We start from the raw sequence: 23,780 nt of genomic DNA, 5'->3' as shown, positions 1-23,780 counted from the left end.
ATTCTTTTTTTAGGCAAAATTACCTCATCAGTTTCAACATGAGATAGATTGTCATCCACATCTATAGGTGCACGTGAGAGGAAATCCGCCACCACATTTTTTGAACCTGGCATATACTTAACATTGTAATTGTACCCTTCCAACCCCAAAATCCACCTTGCAATCCTGGTTGTGGTCTTTTCAGACCCTTTTTAGTAGTGAAAGCATACAGGAGGGGTTTGTGGTCGGTTTTCACAGTGAAGGGAATGCCCCACAAAAAGAAGCGGAAGTGTTTGATGGTCCATGCACATGCAAGCGCTTCTTTCTCGACTACGGAGTATTTCGCTTCTGCTCCTTTAAGGGCACGAGAAGCAAACACCACCACTTGTTCTTTGCCGTTGACGATTTGGGTGAGACTAGCAGAAGCGTGGCTCAGTGGTTAGAGGCGGCAGACCCGGAAGCTGAGATCGTCCGTGGACCAGGGTTCGATTCCCCGCCTCGGCGGGTCTCGCGCTCAAAATTCCACGGACTCGACAATTCTCGCTCCGGTGCCTACTCGACTCACGGGGTCACACTCTGCGACTCTGGGCAATAGCTTGCTTAATCTCCACTACGGCCCCTCGCGGCGGGATGCCTGGCTTTCACCTTGTGGATACCCTGCCGGGGTTATCTCACAGGGGAATACCAGGACGGGTTCCCTAAGCAAGCGCCTTGATACCTTCGGGTGATACGTGCGCTATATAAGTCGCAATACATACAAATACATACACCCAGCCCTTTGCTACTCGCATCAGTGTATAGGACCGTGGGCTTGGTGGGGTTGAATTTGCCCAACGATGGGGCGGTGGCAATGCTCTCCTTCTCTGTGAAGAACGCCGCTTGGCAATCTTTGCTCCATATGAAAGGGGTTCTTGCTTTAAGTAAAGCCTTTAATGGTTCAACAATGCAAGCATAATTTCTGACGAACTTAGCATAGTATTCTGCCAACTCCAAGAACGACTTTAAGTCTTCCACACACCCCTGAGCAGCAGTTCCTTTAATGGCTTCTACAAGGTCAATCTTTGGTTTGTTTCCATCTTGGTATATGGTGTGGCCTAGATACTCAACAAACCCTACCCCAATGCGACACTTGTCTCTTTTTAAGGTCAAACCGGCCTCTTTTAGTTTTGCATGTACTACCGTCAAAATGTTATTGTGTTCCTCCAGATCTCTTCCGTAAATGAGGATGTCATCCTGGAAGCACATGGTACAAGGAATGTCCTTTAGTACATGTTGCATGATCCTTTGGAAGGCGGCCGCTGCTGAGGCCAATCTGTAGGGCATGCGCTTGTGCTGGAACGCTCCCAGCGGGGTTATGAAAGAGATTAAGTGCCGTGAGTTGGGGTGTAGCTCTACCTGGTGGCAGGCAGAGGAGAGGTCTAGCACACTGAAACAGCTCGCGTCCTTGATTAGGGTGAGGACCTCGTGAATGTGTGGCAAGGGATGCCTATCCACCCATATGTTCCTGTTTAGGTCCCTCAGGTCCACCCATAACCTGATTTCTTTGCTGGACGCCTTAGTCGTAAGGACAATGGGGGCCAACCACTGCAAGCTTTCTATGGGCTCAATGACTCCTCGAGACAGAAGTTTGTCTAATTCTGCTTTGAGGGGTGTTTGCATCATGTGTGGTATGGGCCTAACCCCGTGGGCTACTGGTTTAGCCTTAGCTTTAAGTTTGATAGAGTGTTGATAGTTCCTCAGAAGAACCAGTTTGTCCGTGAAGACCTCAGGAAATTCATTGGAAACCTCTGTTCCCCCCATTGACGGGTCTACTAGAAGGACTTGGTCAGGGCTATTGGGATCTAGTTTGATGCCCAGTTCCCTCTCGTGTTGCCACCCTAACAAGTTGGACCCCTTCTGTGTAATGTAGACTTTGCCCACTGTACTCCTCCCTTTGAATCCTATGTTCATGGTTGTCATGCCTAGTAGTGGTATGGGGTCCCCGTTATAACCCCCCGTATGTATGTCTGGGGATTGCATACCCTGTTGACATGCAGGAAACAATTTAGTTAATGGCTCAGCTTCCACAAGTGTATAGGGTGAGCATGAATCCGCAAAGGCCGTCACCTTTCTTTTGTCCAAGGTGATAGTACAAGACGGAAAATCATTAGACTTTTCGTTGTCTTTAAGTTGGAAAACTATTTTTTTATCTTGTGGAGGTTCTTGTTCTATGGCCAATATGGATTTGGGTTGGTGATCTTTACACATCCTGGTCAAGTGACCTCTTCTTCCATACTTGTGGCAGGTAAAGGATCTTGCTTAACACCCTGTAAAGTTAGCTAGATGTGTGGGGCTACCACACCTGTAACATTTGAGTTTGGTGCTAGTAGGGAAAACACTGGGACCCTTGTTCTTGACTTCTTTATTTACTTCCCGTTTACTTATGGCAATAACATCTGCATTTTTATCTAGGTCCCCTTTCATCGCTGCCATGCAATCGGCAGTGTGCTCAATCCCTACCACTATGTCTATAGCTTGATTGAGGTCAGGATTAGTCACTAATAGCCTCTCTTGTATCTTGGTGTTGTTTGTGCACCTTACCAACTGATCTCTAATGAGGGAGTCTTGCAGGGTCTCAAATTTGCTTGTATTATTTAGACCTTTAAGGGCGGCAATATACGTTTTAACTTTTTCATTCTTTCCCTGTGCCCTAGAAAAGAATTTGTGCCTTCCTTTGTGTCTTTCCAACACTACATTTATAGTTTTACCAAAATGCTTTTCCAGTCTATGGGAGAGGTGTGGCGCCGCAGCCAGGGCGACTGACGCTGGAATCTGGGGATCATGGTTCGATCCCTGGCACCAGCGGCAGATTAGCCCAGCACAATGTGATTCTGGGCAATAGCTTGCTTAATCTTCCTGATGGCCCCCAGCGCCTATAGACCCTTACGGGTGATTGTTTGCGCTTTACAAATGTGGATTATATTATGTATATATGTATATATTATATATCTATTGACTGCCGCTTGGTACACATTTTCATCATCATCACTGTCCTCCTCTGCTTACTGTAGTACGTTTTACACCCTTCGATTCCCTGGTTATAAAGTAAAGTATGTAGCTTCCGCAATGCTGAAATTTTCTTCTCCTCCTATAGTTATAAGATAGGACTCAGTAGCCCAAACCATTGCATCCACGGTAGCTGTGGTTCCCCCACCTCGTTTAAGAAAGGGGTGGTTGTGACATGTTTGTACTTGCCATATCAAATGTGGAAAGCCTAGTGGACCCCTAGCGTTGAAAATACTAAGGGGTTGATCCCGATTCGGGAAAAAAATCGTCCGTACGACTCTTTTCCGGAGCCGTCTCCGTACGAATCGTGAACATGCCGTACGAACCGATGAGTACGATCCGGACCGGGGGATGAGGACGCGATTCGTACGGTCCACGTCAGGTAAGGGCGATTCGTACGGAAAAGCACACATTCACATACACACCGTACAGTGCATACACCCCATGATCGCAGGGGTACGATGCGTACCCCTGCGATCATGGGGTGTACGCACCGTACCCCGTGATTGCAGGGTGTACGCACCGTACACCCAGCGAACATGGGGTACGGGGCGTACACCCTGCGATTGCGGGGTACGGTGCGTACACCCCATGATCGCAGGGGTACGCACCATACCCCTGCGATCATGGGGTGTATGCACCGTACCCGGGGGGCCGTTCCGTACCTGTTTCGGAACGAACCCTGCTTTTACAGCTGTTTTCAGCTCCAGTAGAAAAAGGGTCGTACGGTGCGTACCCGATTCAAATCGTACTTGCTGGGTCGGAAAAACCAGCCGCGAACCGTACAGATGTCGCGTACAGATGTCGCGTACAGTGGGTTCCGAGGGAGAATCGTACGGGGATTTGATTCGTACGGCCTCTGTACGATTCATACGGAGTCCAGGTCCTGGTACAAATCGTACTTCGTCGTACGTACGGGGGACGTTGCGGGGTACGATTCGGAATCGACCCCTATATGTGGATAGACGCCCCTTCCCCCCGTGGAAAAGTGTGCCCACCAAGATAGTGAAAACTGTTAACTGACTATGTGTACTAACCACAGAGTCAGGAAGTCCAGCTGTGCCAGTCAGCGTGACAAGAGGCGACAGGCGTGATGAAATGCGGTGACTACTTAGTAATTGATAGCGAGCGGAGGAAGTAATACGGGCCAAAGGTTAATCCTCCCCACAGAATCACTCGCTGATGCACTTCCCCGAAAGCGGTACTCAGGAGCAGGGACAAGGGGTTGAGCTCCTCAAAGAAATCGCTCGTTGATATAATCCTAATGGCGGCCCTAAGGAGCAGGAAGCAAAGGGTTCATGTCCTTACAGAACGACGCTCGCGGTGTAACGTCCTAGCAGCAGTGCTCAGGAGCGGGAGGCAAATGGTTAATAACCTGACATACTCGCTGTTTAACTTTCTCACGGTGGTGCTCAAAAACAGGAGGCAAGGGGTTAATTCTCCTCACAGAGGCGCTTGCTGCTCCGCCTCACTCTGTGGCACGCAGACGCGGAAGCAGCAGACTGATCTGGGGCCTTCCCTATGATAACTGCCGCCAATCCTCTCCGGAACACACTCGCTACAGGGCCAGCCGAGGCCAAACTCCGGGGGACTCAGCCCACGTAGGTGTGCACACTGAGAGAGGCTCCCTGCAACGGCTCCAGCACCGTCTCCATCGCTACACACACAATCCTCCCTGCTCAAACTTATGAGGGAAATCGCTCACCTCTCGCTACTCTCACTGACCTGCTGGTTATCAGTGGGCCAAGCCTCGGCACCACATGCAATTTGAGGCTCTGGTTGACAGCGGGAGTCTCCGTTGGTCCTTGGCAAGCTTGGACCGCTGTGCAGTTCTGACGAGGTTAACAGCTTCCCCACACGTTGGCTGAGACTCGATTTTAATTTGCCAATGGACAAAGCGTCGCTTCTCAGGTGCAGTGGATATTCCTTAATAGGAGTCTTTCGCCTTTCTGCGACAGCTTCAATTGCAGCTCAGCAGTTCTTCAAGGCGGTGAGTAGAATTATCGCATGTTTTCGAATTAAATAATTACAGGCTGTTCTGGAGTACGTATTGGGTGTGATGGTGGACCGTCCCCACACGGTTGTCCGTAGCCAGTGTTGCAAAGTAGAGACGCACACTGTAGTATTTTAAGTCTTCTTTATTGCGTCTACACACCATCACAAGTTCTAGTCAGCTGGAGTCAGCTGTGGAATCTTCGTGCATGCCAGGCTGGCACGTACCAAGGGTAAGGAGACAGGGGGCGTACCAAGTAAGGATTACAACAGTTGGGTAATTGAATTAGGGTGACCAGAATTTTAAAGCCAAAAACCGGGACATTTCACAAAAATAGAAGAAGGACTACAATTTTACTTCAAGTGAGCACACAGAATGACAGCGCTCTTCAGCTGAGAATTTCAGAACAGGCAGTTAGAACATACATAACATGCAATGTTTTAAACCCAGTAGCTTGCCTGGTAATTAAATTGCTTTCTTGAAACAACTGAAAACGACCCCTGTTTTGTACAACATAAAAAAGCATCTCCCACTGTTTTCAGTCGACCCTCTCTAAGAACTGGGACATGAGCTAAATTTTCTAAAATCTGCCAGGACAGCTGCCGAAAAACCGTGACCGTCCGGGCAAATCCGGGACCCCTGGTCACCCTAAATTTAATGCTTCTGATAAAACCAACCTCATAAATCCGTTTTAGGCACCAGACGGAATTAACCGCCTAACTTGTAATTAGGACCAAAGTACATTAGCATTTCATATTAAGTGAGGCCTAGGGAAACAGTCTGAACTGAAAGGAGTTTTCAAGTAAAGTAAGCAAGCCTGAATTATGGGACTGCAATGTCCCATGTATGGCTCAGAGGAGCATGCACTCCGACCATGACTTCAGGGTGATGGAGTGGAAGATTCGTACCCTACGGGTGGTATTCTTTTAGAGTGCAGTGTAACCATTTGCAGAGTGCACTCACATATTATTTAATGTTATCAAACAATTAGATGTTAGAAGAAATGTCAACCCATTGACATGTTCCTATGAAAGTTAATGCAATCTAATGCAAGGCTCAGTAATTAATGCTCAGAACGTGTATTGACCACTGAATCAATGGGACTCGTCTTCTAGGCCTGATTGGTTAAGTAAATATGATTTAGTGATATATTATATTGTGATAAATGTTTCTTAGGCTAATGATGTAGATGCAAGATGTGAATTAATGTAGTTAAGAGAGTTGCTCCAATCGAATGTTCACGGTTGATGTAATTCCTAACCTACACAGTATGGTGAATTTATTAATTTAGCTTGAGTCATAGGCCTGAATTGTAATGTATTTGGAGTGTCTTCATTTCTGAAAGTAAAGTTCAATTTCTCATGTGAGTCTCGTAGAATGCTTTTTATCTCATGTTTGCATTGCAGGTGGACAACGTCTACTAGGGAAGAGTAGGGGTATTGTTCCTTTAAACAAGGTAACGGAATGAAGTAGTTACAGTTAACTTGGTTGTAGGAGATACGGTGTGGAAGGAGATGTTTTCACATGAGTGAGGACGAGCTGCTACAGATGGGCGTGTGTTTAGAAGATCGCGAGGGAAGTCGATGTCATAGAAAAGTTCGTGGCTGAGCCTATTGTAAAGTCTATGAGGAGAAAAGCATTAGGGGACATCTGCTGAATACTACTTTGAGTATATGATGCTTTGTAGAGATGGATAGACACCCCATTCCTGCATGTCCTCCTGACAGAGAGCACCTGCGTGCTAATGTGCTTTTTTTCCTTTGCTTCTGGCTTCATGCCCCAGACCCATCCTATTACAAAGTGACTACTTAGGAAGGCTTTACCAGCTGACACCTTTTCTCTTTATCATCCTTTGCTTATACCCTAACTTTGGGATCAGTGGCTGCTGGCATGGATCGGGGTGGTAGGATGGAGGGTGGGGCGACGAGGGGTAAGGGGGTAAAGTAAAGGAAAAAAAATTACCTTACCTCCTCACTGCTCCTTGTTGTCCCTCGTTGTTGTCCCTCCATCCTGCAGGAACCAAGAAGCACTCTCAGGCTCCCCTGATGAATCGCATGATTGATAAGCACCCAGGGCCCTCTGTGATTGGTCTGAGCGCCGTGGTTCAGGGCTCAGCCAGGAAATGGGGACCTGGGCATTTTCTTCATGCAGGCTGTAATGCAGCCTGCATGGAGAACATGCAAAGTGTGCATGACTGTTTTGCCGGCCCAAGAGGGCCGGCCAAACAATCAGTGCACACTTAGGAGTGTGTCACTACTCCTCCAGTGCTCCAGGAGCAGAACAGACCCACCCTGCCCACCAAGCCGCAGCAGGAACACATAAAATGATAACTGGTTGTTATTATCATTTTATTTTTCCTTTACTTCCACTGCCGAAAGCAGTGGGGCGACGCTCCTCAGCCTTAGAGGAGGAGCAGCCACTGTTAGGGATGCCATTTTAGAGTTAGAGTAGTGATAGGTCAGTGGTATATTACTAGGTATACTGGCACCACTCAGGAAACATCACACATATATTTACAATAAAACACTATCATGTTCTCCTACCAATTCAAGTCCGTTAAGGTCCCTAAGATCTGCTTAGTGTCACGGATAAAAGAAGGAAGATTGCTCACCATAGGTTTCAGGAAAATGTCCATGTACTCCAATATTCTCTCAGTCGGCCCATCATTGCCAGATTTGATTGGTCTACCGGGTGGAAAGGGGAGATTCTTGTGGATTTTAGGTAATGTATATATACCCTTGTTTTAGATACCTTAATGACAATGAATGTAATATTAAGTTCACTTTTGAATTTAGTACGAGTAGGATTACCTTCCTGGATGTGAAACTATATATCAGGGATAATAAGATCCACTGGGTATTCACACAATCGATATACACTCCAAGATGGTGCTCGTGGATGGAGGAGACATAGTTTACTGTCCTTTCTCCATGTTTACAAGCAGTGATACACGGGAGGTATTCAAATGCAGTGTTGGTTTGGATCGCGTCTCATATTCGAGGACACGGTTGGCACTATATAGGCAGACGACCCGATTGTAAACAGAAAGGATTTGAATGTGGAAGTATGTGATAGCACTGTTAACTATTGATTCACGAAAACGGTCTTGGTTACATTGGGAGTTTCTACTTTTAGGCATGTGGGGCTACTTCCAACGAGAGGAAGTCTACGGGGAAACTAACTTGTCTGTTTACTTTCGCTTTGGTAAGCGGGAGAAATGTGTTGCTGTTGTTTGAGGTCTGTGAGCCTACGCTTGTTACTAAGACCAATGACTGACATGTTAACAAAACAGTTGGAAGCTGCTTTACTTTGATTAGAGCATTTCAGAAAATCTTCCTGACGTTCTCCAAACAGACCAGAACACTGATAGTCCGAAGCACTATCCTCAGTAGACAGGACTACTGTAATGCTCTGTTACTGTAATCACCACAGTATCGGATCGAGAGATTACAGAGAATACAGACCATGGCGGCCAAGCTAACACTACTGAAACCACGCCTCTCCTCAGCCTCCTAGGCACTCTCAGAGTTGCACTGGCTTCCAGTCTCGCAGAGGATACAATTCACGGCACTGTGTATAGTGTTCAAGGCCTTGCACGGTCATGGACCAAAATCTTTGCAGGAGAAGCTCATATGGTATGTCCCTCCCCGAATGCTTCGCTCCTCATCGGCCAATCTGGTGAAGGTGCCCAGAGTCAGGAAAGTCAAATCAGGAGGCAGAGCCTTAAGTACGGTAGCCTCACAAGTCTGGAATAAACTTCCACCCGATATCAGACAAATAGACGACAACCTGCAGTTTAGAAAGAGGATAAAAACCTGGCTCTATCCTCAAGTATGCTCTTTGACATCTTGTTAATCTTCTTCTGGTAAGGGGCACAGTATCCACAATCAGCTAGAAATTTGTATCACAGCGCCAGGGTACCCGTAGGGTGTCAGCTGCGCTTTATAAGCAATGATAATAATAATAATAATACCACCCACTTGGGCGATGATATTTAGGAGTTATATATTATTGGATACAGGTTTATGCAAGTGTGTGCTTTTAAAACATATGAATAATACGGCAACATAAAGGTAGAATGTAGTATACAGCTTGGGGGACTGATTTACCCCATTAATTGGTTTGATGGTGAGATTTGGGATTCGATTCTTTAAATTAAGGCATTGAAAGTGTGTGCTCTTAACACACATGAATGTTATTGTAATATACTTTTAGAATGTACTATATGGTTTGGGGGACCAAGTTACACCATTACTTGGTGTAAGTAAGATATAATTGGAGGATGTGTGGATTGATTGTACTTTGGTCTATATTAAGAAGATTAGATACATTTGATATATTTATTTGGTTTCAGAATCCAGACGGTTCCCATCAAATTAGAATCCTTATCAATTTCGAATTTTGGGATACTCAACACGAACTGTAGATATCGTCCTATACACATGTGGGATGGAATTATCACCATATGAGAAGTAGATGTTACCGGGATTAGATATTGGGTGCTTATTTTAATGGATAACAGTAGACCTATGATGGTCGTGATTTTTCTGATTACTATTGCTCTCATTTCTTTTAACTTAGAATTCAACCAAAGACACTTGAGGTACTTAGCGATGTTTTATGTAGTATGGTCTTCTTGAAAATGATTGGTGTATATTGCACTTTTCTATCTTATTCTTGGCTGCTTTCACGCATATCACTGATATGCGGTGTGTTTTGCATCACATAGCCGCTATATTCACGCACATTGTTTTTCACCACATAAGAGCTGGGGATCTTTTGGGTCCCCTGGTAACATCCGGATTATAATACCTTCTCTTCCCACCGGTTTATATCTATTTTCATTATCAATTGGGTACGATGAGTCCACACTGTGCATGTATGATCACGTGTCTCTAATCTGTGATTTGAGGCATACTGAGTCATGGTGCGATTTTCTAAGTGGCATGATGTACATCCGTTTCTGTATAGTGTCACAAAGGCCTGTTTATTCTCTTATTTTGTTTACTTAGCCTTGAAAAAGTCGTGGGACAATTCCCAGTGTGGCGACAAAACACGCGTTGGCTGGCTAAGAACCTTATAAAATAACAAGCAAAAGATAAAAATAAAAGAAAGAAAGTATTGGGATTACTGCTTTATAATTTGTGTACAACATTCTCATTTATATTATGTTTACCCTGCAGGCGTGTGATGAGGATTGCATATATATATATATATATATATATATTAGAGTAGGGATAGTTAGAATGAAATGCTCTATACAGAAGAAGTGCTGAAGCAAGGAAACCTGAACGTTTGTTTTCTCATTTTATGCATAATCTTCATTGAACTTATTGTTCTTTTAAATTTTCATGCTCCATCGGGTTAAGCTTTTTAGGAGGTTTGGCTTCCTTCTATTTCCCTTGTACTTCTACAGTCTCATGTTAAGAATTGTGTATGTCCAACAATTTTTGAATTTGTAATAAAACTGACTAACCTTCAACCGGTTGTCGATTTGGATTCTCGTGCAGCCCTTTGTGTTACACTGTATTTTAAGTGCCTCATGACTTTTTCTTACCTCTACGGATTCATGCTGCTAAAAATAAATATTGGAGGACTGACATTCGACTGAACTGAGCAAGTGGGCCCAGGCTCCTTCAGCTGGTAGCAGAGTCAGATGGTTAGCACATGAAGTGAGGGGAGAAACTAGAACCCGACTCTAGAATAGTCTAGAACCCTGACCTAAAAGTCCCCAGGTAGAGCCCTAATGATGGCAAATCGGAGAGGACGGAGTTCAGCGACGCGTGGCGAGAGCGGTGGCGAACGATGAAGTGAATATTAACAGGGTATGTGTGGATTGTGTTAGACTGCAGTGATGGTTTGATTGTGCAATGTCTTGCTGAGTTGTCACAAGAATTGAGTAAATGTGGTTGTTGGGACCGACGTGATCCAGGGTGTTGATTTATGGTTATCGGGCCCGAAGTGGCCTAAGATCTCGCAATATTTAAAGGTATAGAAGACACTGAGATAGTGATATTCTGACTGAGGAGTTGAGGGGTTGTCGTGAGACGTCGTCGGCAGCTTCACCTAAGACAGAGAACTTTGTGTGAATGGGACGGTTGTGAATCATGTAGTGGACCTTTTATGGGCAGCGCGTAAACTGTACAGATTCTGGTGAATCCCCGTTGATCGAGGTTTCGCAGCAAGTGTGTACCTCTGTGTGAGGGTGTTCATTTTTTTCCTTTTAGAAAGGCAGAAAATTACAGATATAAGATGATTGTGTGAGTGAATGAGTATGTAGAAGTTGTGAAGCAGGGTGAGCTGCTGCGAGGGACGAAGGTGTCAGATTGTGCCGCACTGGGATAGGGTGGTTGGTGTAGCACAGATCTGGGGTTGGTTGGTGATTGTTTATTATATCTGGGGTGTTTGAGGTTGTATTGTCACATTATCTGATTTAAATTGAACTGGGATTGTTGAGTATTAAACAGGAAAACCATGCTGCAATGTTTTAGGGCTCTGAGAGATTTGTGGGGATGAGGGTGTTGTCACAAGGGTGGATGAAGAAGCTCCACCGAAAGACACAACAGTTCGTTATATGGCTACAAATGTAGGACTCAATACTATTATTGCGCTTCAAAATTGGCACAAGATCACTGAGAAAGAGGAAGCATTGGCATTTTCACGCTATAGCATTTTCAAACTTAAGTTACCAAACCAGTTGAGAGGATTGAAGTTTGAAATGAAACCTAGGCCTACACAGTTTGAGACACTATCCATCAGTAATACTGTTCCAAATTCAATGTGAAGCTGTGTGGTTTACAGTTATCGATCTCTGCCCGGGCTTTTTCTCAATCCCACCACATTAGGAGAGACAATTTTTTATATTTGCTTTCTGGCTGGGAAACCATGTTTTAACATGATGTCGTATCCAACAAGGGTATACTGAAAGTCTATCCACCTTTAACAGGATCTTGAAGAAGAAACTAGAGTCCCTAATCGTGCCTCACAACTCAGTCGTGGTCCAATATATTGTTTTTCTCTTGATCGCATCGAATACAAGAGAGGCTTGCAAAGATGATACCATTGCATTGCTGAACCACCTGCCCAAAAATGGGCATAAAGTGTCCAGAGTAAGCTTCCGTACTGTCTGAATGAGGTACAGTACTTGGGACATTGAATCAAGAGAGTCAAGAGGAAGATGTCACCTGAACAAGTGTTGGCAATCATGCAAATGAATCCACCACACACTTAAAAGGAGGTCAGGATGTTTCTGGGAATGGTGGCTACTTTCAACAATGGATCCCACACTTTTCTCTGTTAGCCAAACCCTTGCAGACACTGACACACAAGGATGCATCGGATCCTGTGCCATGGGAAAACAATTGCTTGCTCACTTCCTGGAGCTGATAGAGAGCCTGTGCCGCGCTCCGGCCTGGGGAATGCCTGATAACAACAAAGCTTTTATGCTATTCTGTCATGAAAGGGAAGTCCCCTGTAGACGTCCTCTCATTGGAAGTAACCCCACGTGCCTAAAAGTAGAAACTCCCAATGTAACCAAGACCGTTTTCGTGAATCACATACTTCCACATTCAAATGCTTACTGCTTACTGTTTACAATCGGGTTGTCTGCCTATATAGTGCCAACCGTGTCCTCGAGTACGAGACACGATCCAAACCAAACCCGCATTTGAATACCTCCCATGTATCACTACTTGTAAACATGGAGACAGTAAGCTATGTCTCCTCCATCCACAAGCACCATCTTGGCGTGTATATCGGTCGTGTGAATACCCAGTGAATCTTATTATCCCTGATATATAGTTCCACATCCAGGAAGGTAATCCTACTCATGCTAAATATAAAAGTGAACTTAATGTTACATTCATTGTCGTTAAGGTCTGTTCTCACATAGTTGCATGGAAGTGCCTGAAGACCCGTTGCCTATTTCTCTGCTACCTTGGATCCTGTAGTGTTCAGCATTGCCCGGATGTCTCAAATCCATTGCTGCAACAGATGTTGGTACTGAACGGTGCAAGAGCATCGTGATAGGTCATCCCCTAACCGTATATGTTACCCATTTAGAGAGAACATTTTGTTAACCAGAACAAAGACGCCGCATGTGACAATCGGTTGACCAAATATTAGCAGATAATTCTGACGGCTAATACCGTCACATTGAAATGCTGTTCTGTGTTAAACCCTGCTACCTTGTTACCTATTCTAAATTAAGCGGGGAAGGAAAGTGAATTCCATAACTGTCATGATGTCACTGAGCTACATACCAAACCTCGTCCTGACATTGTCGATGAGCCACTGCCCATTTCTGATTATGACCTGTTTGTTGATGGCTCATCTTAAGGAACAACGAAGAAAATCTGAGAGCAGCTTTTGCTGTCTGTGCTGTTTCTGTAGTGGTGGAAGCTGCTTAGTTACAAGTAGTATACTCCGCGCTGAGCTTGTTTCCCTAACCTGTGCATGTTGTGTTTTCGTGAACCTCTGAGTGAATGTTTTGCGCCAAGTTACCAGAGGGTTAAGCATGGTTTTATTTAGTCACTTTTGAGCTTCACACTGCAAGGATTGTGTTTATTATTTGAGGTGGGTTTTCACTCCCCTCACTAAAATCTCAGTTTCTTACATTGTGTTTCAATAGTGGGATACAGTACTTTTGTTTTTACAATGCTTCTTAGTGATTGTGTAATACCAAAAATTCCTAAATAATCTGACATCAGAATTGAGTTTTTAAAATTCTCCGCTATTTTTATTTGGTCTCATTTTCTGAGATTTTGTTCTCAAATTCCATTCCTCTCACACTTTTGCACCTGTGACATTTTACTTACATGGAGCTGGAACTCAGCAATATTGAAAGCCTCAAAATGGCGAAATTGAGGAAGCTCTGCAAAAAAAGAGGGCCAACCTTGAGCAAGCGGATCAAAAAGTGGGCTTTCAAACAGCCCATAGAGCCTTTGAGGAGGTCTGGAGGATGCAATTTGCAACAAAACAGAAGAAGGGTAATGACCCTGGAAATCAAGAGATGAATGAGGAGGATGAGGAAGATGAAGAAGATTGGTTGGCTAAGGGCCCTGGGCTGTGGCAAGTGGAGGAGGAAAGCCTGCGCACAGGAGCCAAGTCCCCTGCATTATCTGTGGACGTGGGCCACCCCAGCCTGACCCCACTGGATTTGGAGGACGGGTAGGCTGAGAGGAAATGGAAGCTGCAGCTGGCCAAACTAAAATTGGCTGTGGAAGAGAAAAGAGCTGAGGCTGAGGAAGCCTTGGAGGAGAAAAGGCTGGCTGCTGAGGAAAAGAAGGCAGTAGCAGATTTGGTCTTGGGGGAGAAATAAGCTTGGTGGCTCATCAAGTGAGTCAAAAAGAACTGGACTTGAAAGCAAGACAGGCCACATACACCAGTGATAAGGATGGCAGTGACAATGAAGTGCCTATGGCAGTAAATGGGTCCACATACTCAAAGACCTGGGGCCAGATGTAAGAACCTATTTGCATGCGCAAACAGGTTTGCGACCCGTTTGCGCATACAAAATGTCACAGGGCCATGTACAATTTCTAAATACAAGTCGCAATTTATTTGCAACTCGCTATTTAGGAATTGCGAGTCGGTCTTAGGAAGGGGTGCTCCCTTCCTAATAGCGAACCCAAAGCCATGTATGAATGTTTTGCGACCACAATTGCGGTTGCAAAACACTCGCAAGTTACCACCCTCTTCAAGAGGGTGGTATTGCACTTGCAAAAGGAAAGGGGTCACCAGGGGACCCCTTCCCCTTTGCAAATGTAGGGGAAAATATTTTTTAGGGGCTGGCAGTGGTCCCAGGGACCACTGCCCGCCCTTAAAAAGTTAAACAAAAACATTTCATTCTTTTTTTAAAAATGCATCCCGTTTTCCTTTATGGAAAACGTGTTGTATTAAAAAAAAAAAAAACTGCTTTATTGAAAAGCGGTCCCTGACATGGTGGTCGGCTGAGCCCATCAGGACACCTTCTCTGGGAGGACCAGCCATTCCCAATTGGGTCGCAAATTGCGAGTGGCTTATTAATATTCACGAGCCTCGCATTTTGCGACCCCATTGGGAACTACAATCAGTGTCTCTGACACTGTAGTACATTGTAAATTGCGACTCGCAATTTGCGACTCTCAAACGAGCACAAATTGCGAGGTGCAATTTACAAGGGCTGTACATCTGGCCCCTGGTGCCTAGCAGCTAGGTGGTGGGTGTTAATATCTCTAAATGGTTTGAAGCATATGAGGTGGCCTTAGACAAGCACAACGCACTGAGGAGGATTGGGGGGGGGCTAGTTTGTGGAAACATATGCCCAATTCAGTAGGATACCCTACTTGCCCTGGGAAAGGGGAACTGGATGTAATATAACCTAAATCCAATAAAAAGGTTTATAAAATAAAAGAAGTCCTGGTCGGGTAGTATGGTAGTACCCCAGAAAAGTACATGTTAAAGTTTAGAGAAATTAGAAACTGTCTAACCATACCTGTGTGGACTTTGTAGCATATTCTAGTAAGTCGCTGGATAGTGAAGGACAGAAAATTGAGAAATTATGATGAGCTGTACAATTGTTTCTTGAAGAGCAGATGTTCAGTAATTGTTTTCCAGAGCTGCACCAACACCTGGTTGATTCCAAGCTTACTGTACCCAGAGAGCTTAAAAAAGAAATGGACATCTGGCTCAGCACAAGGGTGTACAAGAAGCTTACCTGGCAGTGAGCCCCAAAAAAGGGTGGTTCAGGCTTCCCTCAGGAGAGTGAATGGGAGGTCCAGGGCGAAACAGACAAACTCCAAAATGGACCACAAAATAGTGTAATTAGAAAGTATCTCCTTTCCGAGACTAAATGGGAGGTTCTGATAGGTGGAGGGCCGGCTCTCCTTTTTTCAAGCCCAAGTGCTTTGACTGTTTCCTGTTAGGGCACAGGCAAGGAGATGCTGCCTGTACCAAGAAACCATCTACTGGTGGGAACCACATAGGAGTAGCCAATGTGGGCTTGTGCAGGAGGTAATCTCAAGGAACAGGGAGTAGAGTATGCTGTTGTGTCCCTTGGTTGAAAGGTGAACCCAGAGGGTAAGCTGGTGATTCCAGAGGGTGGGAGTGATCACTTTCACCAGACCACTGTACCTGGGGCCAGTGTCACTGCTCTGAGGGATATATGTGCCAGCCAGATCTTGGTGGTGGAAGGTCTGGTTTCCCCAGAGCAGCATCTGCCAGGATAGTTATGCAGAGTGATCAAGGCACATGGGCAGGACTTTGTCCACACTATGGATCTGGTGTCCCTGGAGTGGGATAGGGAAGTGGCTCTGAGGAGGTTAATAGTCAGTCCCCTGACACTCATTGACTGCATTCAGTTAAATGAACTACCCGCCTCCCAGCTGCCCCTCCCTCCCTGCACTTCGCCATAAATGGCGACCGTGCGCACGCGCAGCGGTAACGCGCAGCGGGCGCGCCGATTGTGCGCCGAAGGCGCGCCAAAGGTAAGCCCGTCTGCGCCCGTCCGCGCCTGGACCGCGCCCAGTGCCAGAACCCCTGGCCCCCGAAGATGCAAGCCCCCTCGCCGGATGTACGACGCCGCCACCCTCAACGCACTCAACACCGGCCGAATCCCGGGATGCCACCAAGCCACCCCGAGACGAACCCACGGACCCTTCAGCTGCCACGCCTGCAAGTTCTCCTGCAACCGGACCTGCCCTGCACCAGCGCCCGCCAAGCTGAACACCAGCAGCAACCACCTCAAGTGCATCCTACTCAACACCCGCTCCGTCCACAGACACACCATCGAACTCTGGAACCTCCTCGACACCACGGCTCCTGACGTCGCCTTCCTCACGGAAACCTGGATGAACGACTCCTCAGCACCCGACATCGCCATCGCCATCCCAGAGGGCTACAAGATCACCCGAAGAGACCGCGGCAACCAGACTGGAGGAGGCATCGTCATCATCCACAGGGACACCATCCGCATCACGACCAACACCGACGACACCCTGAAAACCGCCAAACACCTGCACTTCCAGATCCACACGGACCCCAAAACCACCCTCAGAGGCACCCTCATCTACCGACCCCCGGGACCACGTACACAATTCTGCGAAGACATCGCCGACTTCATCTGCCCGCACGCCCTCCCCTCCGCTGACTACATCCTCCTGGGGGACATCAACTTCCACCTGGAGAACAACAACGACCGCAACACCACCACCCTGCTTGACAACCTCGCCAACCTCGGACTCAAGCAACTGGTGACCACCCCCACCCACCTCGCCGGACACACACTCAACGCTGTCTTCTCATCCAGCAAGGACATCGTCTTCAGCCACGCCACCGGACTCCACTGGACGGACCACAGCTGCGTCCACTTCACCTTCAGAAGATCCACGACCCACCACCACCAGCAACAGGTTGCTCGAAGAAACTGGAACAAGATCACAGCAGACTGGCTCGCCGCTTCCCTGAGCCAGCACCCTCCCGCCAGCTCAGCGAACCCCAACCAGGCCGCCGACAACCTCACGAAGTGGATCAGCAACTGCGCAGACGACCTCGCCCCACTGAGGACCCCGCCGAGCAGAACCGGCAGCAAGAAGGCCCCATGGTTCACCGACGAACTCAAGAGCTCCAAGAGAAACTGCCGAGCCCTCGAGAAAGCCTGGAGAAGGGAGCCTACACCGGACAACATGACCACCCTCAAGCTCGCCACCCGGAAGCACCATCAACTGATACACGCCACCAAGAAAACAGCATTCAAGGACCGGCTGGACAACAACGCACACAACTGCAAGGAACTCTTCAACATCGTGAAAGAGCTCTCCAACCCCAACGCCGGAAGCAACGACATCACCCCGTCGCAAGACCTCTGCAACTCCCTCGCCTCCTTCTTCCACAACAAGATCGTTGACATACACAACAGCTTCAGCCCACAAACAACGCTCCCTACGAGCGCTCCAACGCCCCCCACCACCACCCTCAGCGCCTGGACCCAGATCAACACAGAAGACACCATCTGCACGATGAACTCGATCCACTCCGGATCTCCGACCGACCCCTGCCCCCACCACGTCTTCAACAAGGCCGACGCTGTCATCGCACCCCACCTGCGGGACATCATCAACACCTCCTTCGACACCGCCACCTTCCCGGAGAGCTGGAAGCACGCCGAACTCAGCGCTCTACTAAAGAAACCAACAGCGGACCCCAACGAACTCAAGAATTACCGCCCCATCTCGCTCCTCCCGTTCCCAGCCAAAGTCATCGAGAAGACCGTCAACAAGCAGCTGGCCGCCTTCCTCGAGACAAATGGATCCCTCGACCCCTCACAGTCTGGCTTCCGAGCCAACCACAGCACCGAGACCGCCCTCATCGCTGCCACCGACGACATCCGAGCCCTGCTGGACAACGGTGAAACAGCGGCCCTCATCCTCCTAGACCTCTCCGCGGCGTTCGACACTGTCTGCCACCGCACTCTAGTACAGCGCCTCAACAACATCGGAATCCAGGAGAAGGCACTGGAGTGGATCATCTCCTTCCTCGCGGGAAGGACACAGAGAGTCCGCCTACCACCGTTCAGATCTGCAGCCACGGAAGTCATCTGCGGCGTTCCTCAGGGCTCCTCGCTCAGCCCCACCCTCTTCAACGTCTACATGAGCCCCCTTGCGGCCATCGCACGCCAGCACAACCTCAACATCGTCTCCTACGCCGACGACACCCAGCTGATCCTCTCCCTGACCAACGACCCCGCCGCCGCCAGAACCAACCTCCACGAAGGGATGAAAGACGTAGCCGAGTGGATGACGACCAGCCGCCTGAAACTGAACTCAGACAAGACGGAAGTCCTCATCCTGGGCTCCTCGCCCTCCGCCTGGGACGACTCCTGGTGGCCCCCCGCCCTGGGCACCGCACCCAAACCGACAGACCACGCACGCAACCTGGGCTTCATCCTGGACTCCTCCCTCTGCATGACCAGACAAGTCAACGCCGTCTCCGCGACATGTCCATATGCAAATCAGTCTGACCCTGTGCCTCATGGGCCTGGTCTGTTCCCATGAGGAACGGTGATGGATTAAAACCAGATCTGTTGACTGGGTGTGAGTGTTTGATTGGTTCAGATGCTCCGTCCATCACCACCCCCTTTTGTACCATTGTTCGGCCTGGACTGTTCCCATGAGGCACAGGGTCAGACTGATTTGCATATGGCCATGTCTGAACTGGGGTGGCAGAGTGGGCTAAAGAACGGTGATGGATAAAACCCAGATCTGTTGACTGGGTGTGAGTGTTTGATTGGTTCAGATGCTCCGTCCATCCATTGGAAAAAGGATCAAGAAACATATACTATGCAATTATGAGAATATTTCAGCATAACCTATAGGAGGGTAAGAAAGTGGAACATACTAGTATATCAAATAACGTTTGATTATTCATAGGGAAAGGTAGGAAAAAAGGACATACAATCAAAGCTTTTATCGATTTAGGGAGGGTAAAGAATAAGACGCGAAGTGTAATGACAACTTCCCACACCGATTTATATTTACCTAGAATGGTGTGAAGCCTAACCCTGGCCACGGGTCAGTTTGGGGACGGAAGAAACCCCAAGAATGCAGTCGCCAGTAGGCTAGCAGGTGCAGATCAGAATCAGGACAGGATAAACCAGATTTAGATCAGGACAGGACTACCAAAGGTTAAGACCAGCACCTGCAGTTCAGTTGCAACGCCTGCGCTACTCCCTCTCTGCAAGGAATCAGCCAGAACCCCGATTGTGTTACAGCATTCACTGACAAAGTGCTCCGCCAGCACTTCAGCTTCCCGCACCCCGATTGGGTCAGTAAAGACTTTTTGACAGCGTGCTCCGCAGCCCTCTGCTCTTAGTCACCTATTGAGTGCGTTGGGTCAGTGACAGTTCAGCTATTCGGACAAGTCGGACAATTTCTCTAGCTAAACCTACGCTAGTTAAACTATTTTCCAGGTCAGTGTACCAACCCCCAATGTTGCAAGTATAAGGATCCCCAATTTCGATTAGCCAAAGGAGGAGGAGAGGTTGTCACACCAGACCAAATTTTAGAATTTTGCCATCTCTTATTCAAATTAACATTCCCGCCCATCAAATTCAGGTTCTCATGACATCTGTATTTCACCTAACAATGGATGTTCTATTGACAAATACATTGTATGCAATTTAGCTTCTTCTAGCCGGGTCAGAAGTCATCTCCCAGGCGCATCTTGGCTGTGACTGTCTTTGGCTGGATTTCAATAACACCGAGTTCAATTCCTCTCTGCAGCTGGTCATGCGCAGAAGGACTTTCAAAATGGAGTAATAGCACCTCCCAGGCCCAAAGATTGCGAAATATGAAAAGTAAAAGGAAACAATTTTAGAACACAGAAATAAATGCTTACCCCGTATACCATGAATTTCTACTCTATCCCCATTAACTTAACTTTAACTATGGCATTAGGATTATGCAGAACGAACAGCTTAGCACTAGCAGCAGTGCAAGCTTCTTGCATGTGAGAACATAGAGCAGCCATATTAACACTACTGCGCAGAAGCAACAGATTCCCTCCAAAGCTGTGAGTACGTCAGGTCACGTGAGTATGACAGATGCATGCGCAGTAGAAATTCCAGCGTAGCAGCAGCCATTTTAAATGCAAGCGTATTAGGATTAGTAAACACATAAGCAAGCTTCACTCGAATGCCCGATATCAATGTAAAGGTGCAAAATTAATAAGACAGACATGTTGGTTAATTCGTTAACGTTATTCGAGGTTCATGAATACAAGCAAGTCGCTTCATATGCCAATCCCCTCTTTGATGATATTTGATATCATCACCAATTAATGAAACAGATGCCAACTTATCACATTTTACTCATTTCAATCTCTTCAAACTTTCTATTCTGCTTTTTCTCATTATTATGAGAATTTTTCATCTTCTTATAGATCTGGCTATTCAATTCTTCCAATTCAAGCTCTTCAATATTTCTTTTCACTCCTCGCTTATTCATGGAATATTTCTTTTTATGTTTTCGACATTTGCAACAAAGTATTATTCCTAATACTAATAAACCTATTCCCGCCATTGGCATCAGTATTTTACTCACAAGACTTTTACCTAGATTAGAAAACCAACTACCTACTGAGGAGAGACCATCAGTAAGCCTCTTCCATGCACTATCAAACACCAGTGGTTTAAGCTCTTTTTCCAAATTAGTAATATTTCTCACATACCTCTTAATTTCAACACTTTTGTCTGGTATGTAAGTGCAAGAATGTTGCGCCTTCAACATTCTACAGACTCCGCCCTCTTTTGCCAATAATGTATCAAGAGCAAGTCGATTTTGTAAAACCATAGATCTGATCGCAACCAATTCGGTATTGACCATCAAGAAACCTCCAACAGTGTCAGTTGATAACCGATCCACTACTGTTGACAATTTGCAGATTCTGTGTGTATTCAAAGCCACTCCCACTGTAGGTATCAATGCACTAAATATATCACCTCCTATTTCACCAACACTAGCTCTTTTGCTACGTACTAATTCATTTGTTTTTTCATTGCTTCCAGTGATTTTTCCCACATGGTATATCTTTGGGAAGACTACCAAAATAACAACTCCCATACCAATGGTCTGGTAATTTGAAATAAGCCTTGTTCCCACATATATAATAAATTCCGGGAAACACAGGTTCTGACCCATCTTTAAAACCCCAACCCCCAATTACCTTGTAATTGTGTTCGCATTCACTGGAACCAATGTATATATTGTTATAATAACTGGTTCTTTCTCTGTGAAGACAAAGTTTCACCATCTTTTCGAAATCCAGCAACATAGCAGCATTAGCCCCACCATTTGAGGTGCTCCCTAAGCTTTCAGCCCATTTAGGAATTTTCTGATTCTTGTCATTTGCTTTTCTTTGGAAACTCTCTCTTCTTTTCTCTACCATATTCAAAAACATTTTCTCTTTTTCTTGTAATAAACACGTTAAGTTATTTTTGTGTGCAACATCTATATCTATTTTACCTATAGTTAGAAAATATTCACTCATATAGCGGGCTACATCTCTAGTAGTATGTACAGGGTTCAGGTTTCTACATACAGGAAGTTCAGAAAATATTACATCTAAATTGTAATAATAATACTGTACAGGTCCTTTCATGTAAAATAAGCTAGCTAAAACACTACAGGAAATTCCATAGGTTAGTGGCAAATGTTGGTAGGTTACACCTTCAGCCACTGAAGTAGGCAGCTTCATACAAACATAGCAATCTTCTATCTCCTTAGCTCCTACATAGCGTACTAATAGGTTTGCAAATACATTTAAATGAGTTCTGTTGTTGATTCTGTTATAATGCAGTCCTTCCTCATCTGATGCTTCTCAGTCTACTTTTATTTGTCTAAGACTAAGTGCTTTCTCTTGTGTATCTACTCTTTGTGGTGTATCTCTTGTTTGTAGCTCTTCTGTGTCTTTTGGCAATGGCTCATTAGTGTACGCTTTTGTGTCTTCACTCATCATATAAGGAATAGCTATTGTTAGTCCTATCCAAAGTATAAGTACTATTTCTATACTACATAAACATACTCTACAACATGTTTTTAAACAATTTCTTTTCGGTCTTCCATTACCAGTATGATCAGCCATTTCTGACTAAAGGAGACTCAACCCCTTTTGGTAACATTTACACAACCTTTACCCGGTTTGAATTTCAGGTTGTTCTCACTTCTTCGTCAGTTTGATCAGTAATCAATTCTTCATCACTTTCGTCACTTATTTCCAGATTTTCAGAATTTTCCAAAACAATGTAGGTCCTCTCTGGGCCCTTGTATTTATTATTCAGTCTTTTTATTCGTGGACTTCTCCTTCTTGGTTGCATCACAGGTTGATCAGCTTGACTGGTTATTTCTTTTACTTGTTCAGGTTCTTCATCTATTGTCTTTAAACGCAGTCTCAGTCTTTTGACAATTCTAGGCCACTTGTCTCCTTTTCTGAGTCTTTTAGCTGGCACTGTGCTTTGGCCCTCTTCAACTGTTCTTTTGTTTTTGTTCAGTTGTGGCACATAAATTTCAATGTTGTTTTCTGTTTCCCTCTCTATCTAACTAGGTCTAGGTCTTATTTCTGTTTCTTCTGCCTGGTCACTAATCTGGCCTTGTTCAGGTATTTGCTGATTTTGATTTTTGCTTGTTTCACCTTCTGTCTCATCCTCACTATCACTCTGTCTATCTAGATAGGTTTGACTTCTTGTCCGCACATATTCTGCAGGTATGTCGATTACTGGAACCCAATCATCTTGACTGGTGCTCGGCTGTTCCTCTTCAGCTACTTCAGGATCGATCTCTTGAGACCCCTCAGCTGCACAAACTTCAGCCTCAGTTTCATCAGATTCTGTCACCTTCTTGGAATGACTGGCATGGATCCAGTGTGGAACTCCTGCACACTTTACAGCTGTAGTGGTAACCAAAATCACTTGACGTGGTTTACCACACCTGGGTGCAAGACAAGATTTCCGAATGTGTTTCTTTATCACTACCCAATCACTTGGGTTCAGGTCATGTGCTTGAGTTGCTGGTCTGGCGACAGCGTCTTCCCCAACCTGGCGAGAGATAGAATGCACCTGGTCAGCCAGGTCTTTGCAGTATTCCAGTACTAAATCATCAGATATGCTTAGCAGTTTGTGTCCTGGCACCCATGCTTGCCGCATTGCTCTTCCCATCAGTATTTCATGGGGACTCAAGCCTGTGCTCCGGTCTGGAATACTTCTAAGTCCCATCAGAACAAGTGGCAAAGCATC

The 23,780-nt window shown here is 46.0% G+C and overlaps 1 long non-coding RNA gene across 1 annotated transcript in view; it reads left to right on the top strand.

Moving 5' to 3' along the window:
- The first annotated feature begins 4,195 nt into the window (after nucleotides 1–4,195).
- The window catches only part of LOC144753412 (uncharacterized), a 56,756-nt gene continuing 37,171 nt past the window's right edge, over nucleotides 4,196–23,780 (top strand). Inside the window, exon 1 of the long non-coding RNA XR_013594347.1 lies at nucleotides 4,196–5,014. This is a non-coding gene — a long non-coding RNA (uncharacterized LOC144753412). The remainder of the gene's footprint in view (nucleotides 5,015–23,780) is intronic.

Source organism: Lissotriton helveticus, chromosome 5_1 (assembly GCF_964261635.1).
Source record: "Lissotriton helveticus chromosome 5_1, aLisHel1.1, whole genome shotgun sequence".
In the NCBI taxonomy this organism is placed as follows: Eukaryota; Metazoa; Chordata; class Amphibia; order Caudata; family Salamandridae; genus Lissotriton; species Lissotriton helveticus.
The sequence above is the reverse complement of the archived record's forward strand: the minus strand, read 5'-3'. Positions and strand labels throughout refer to the sequence as shown.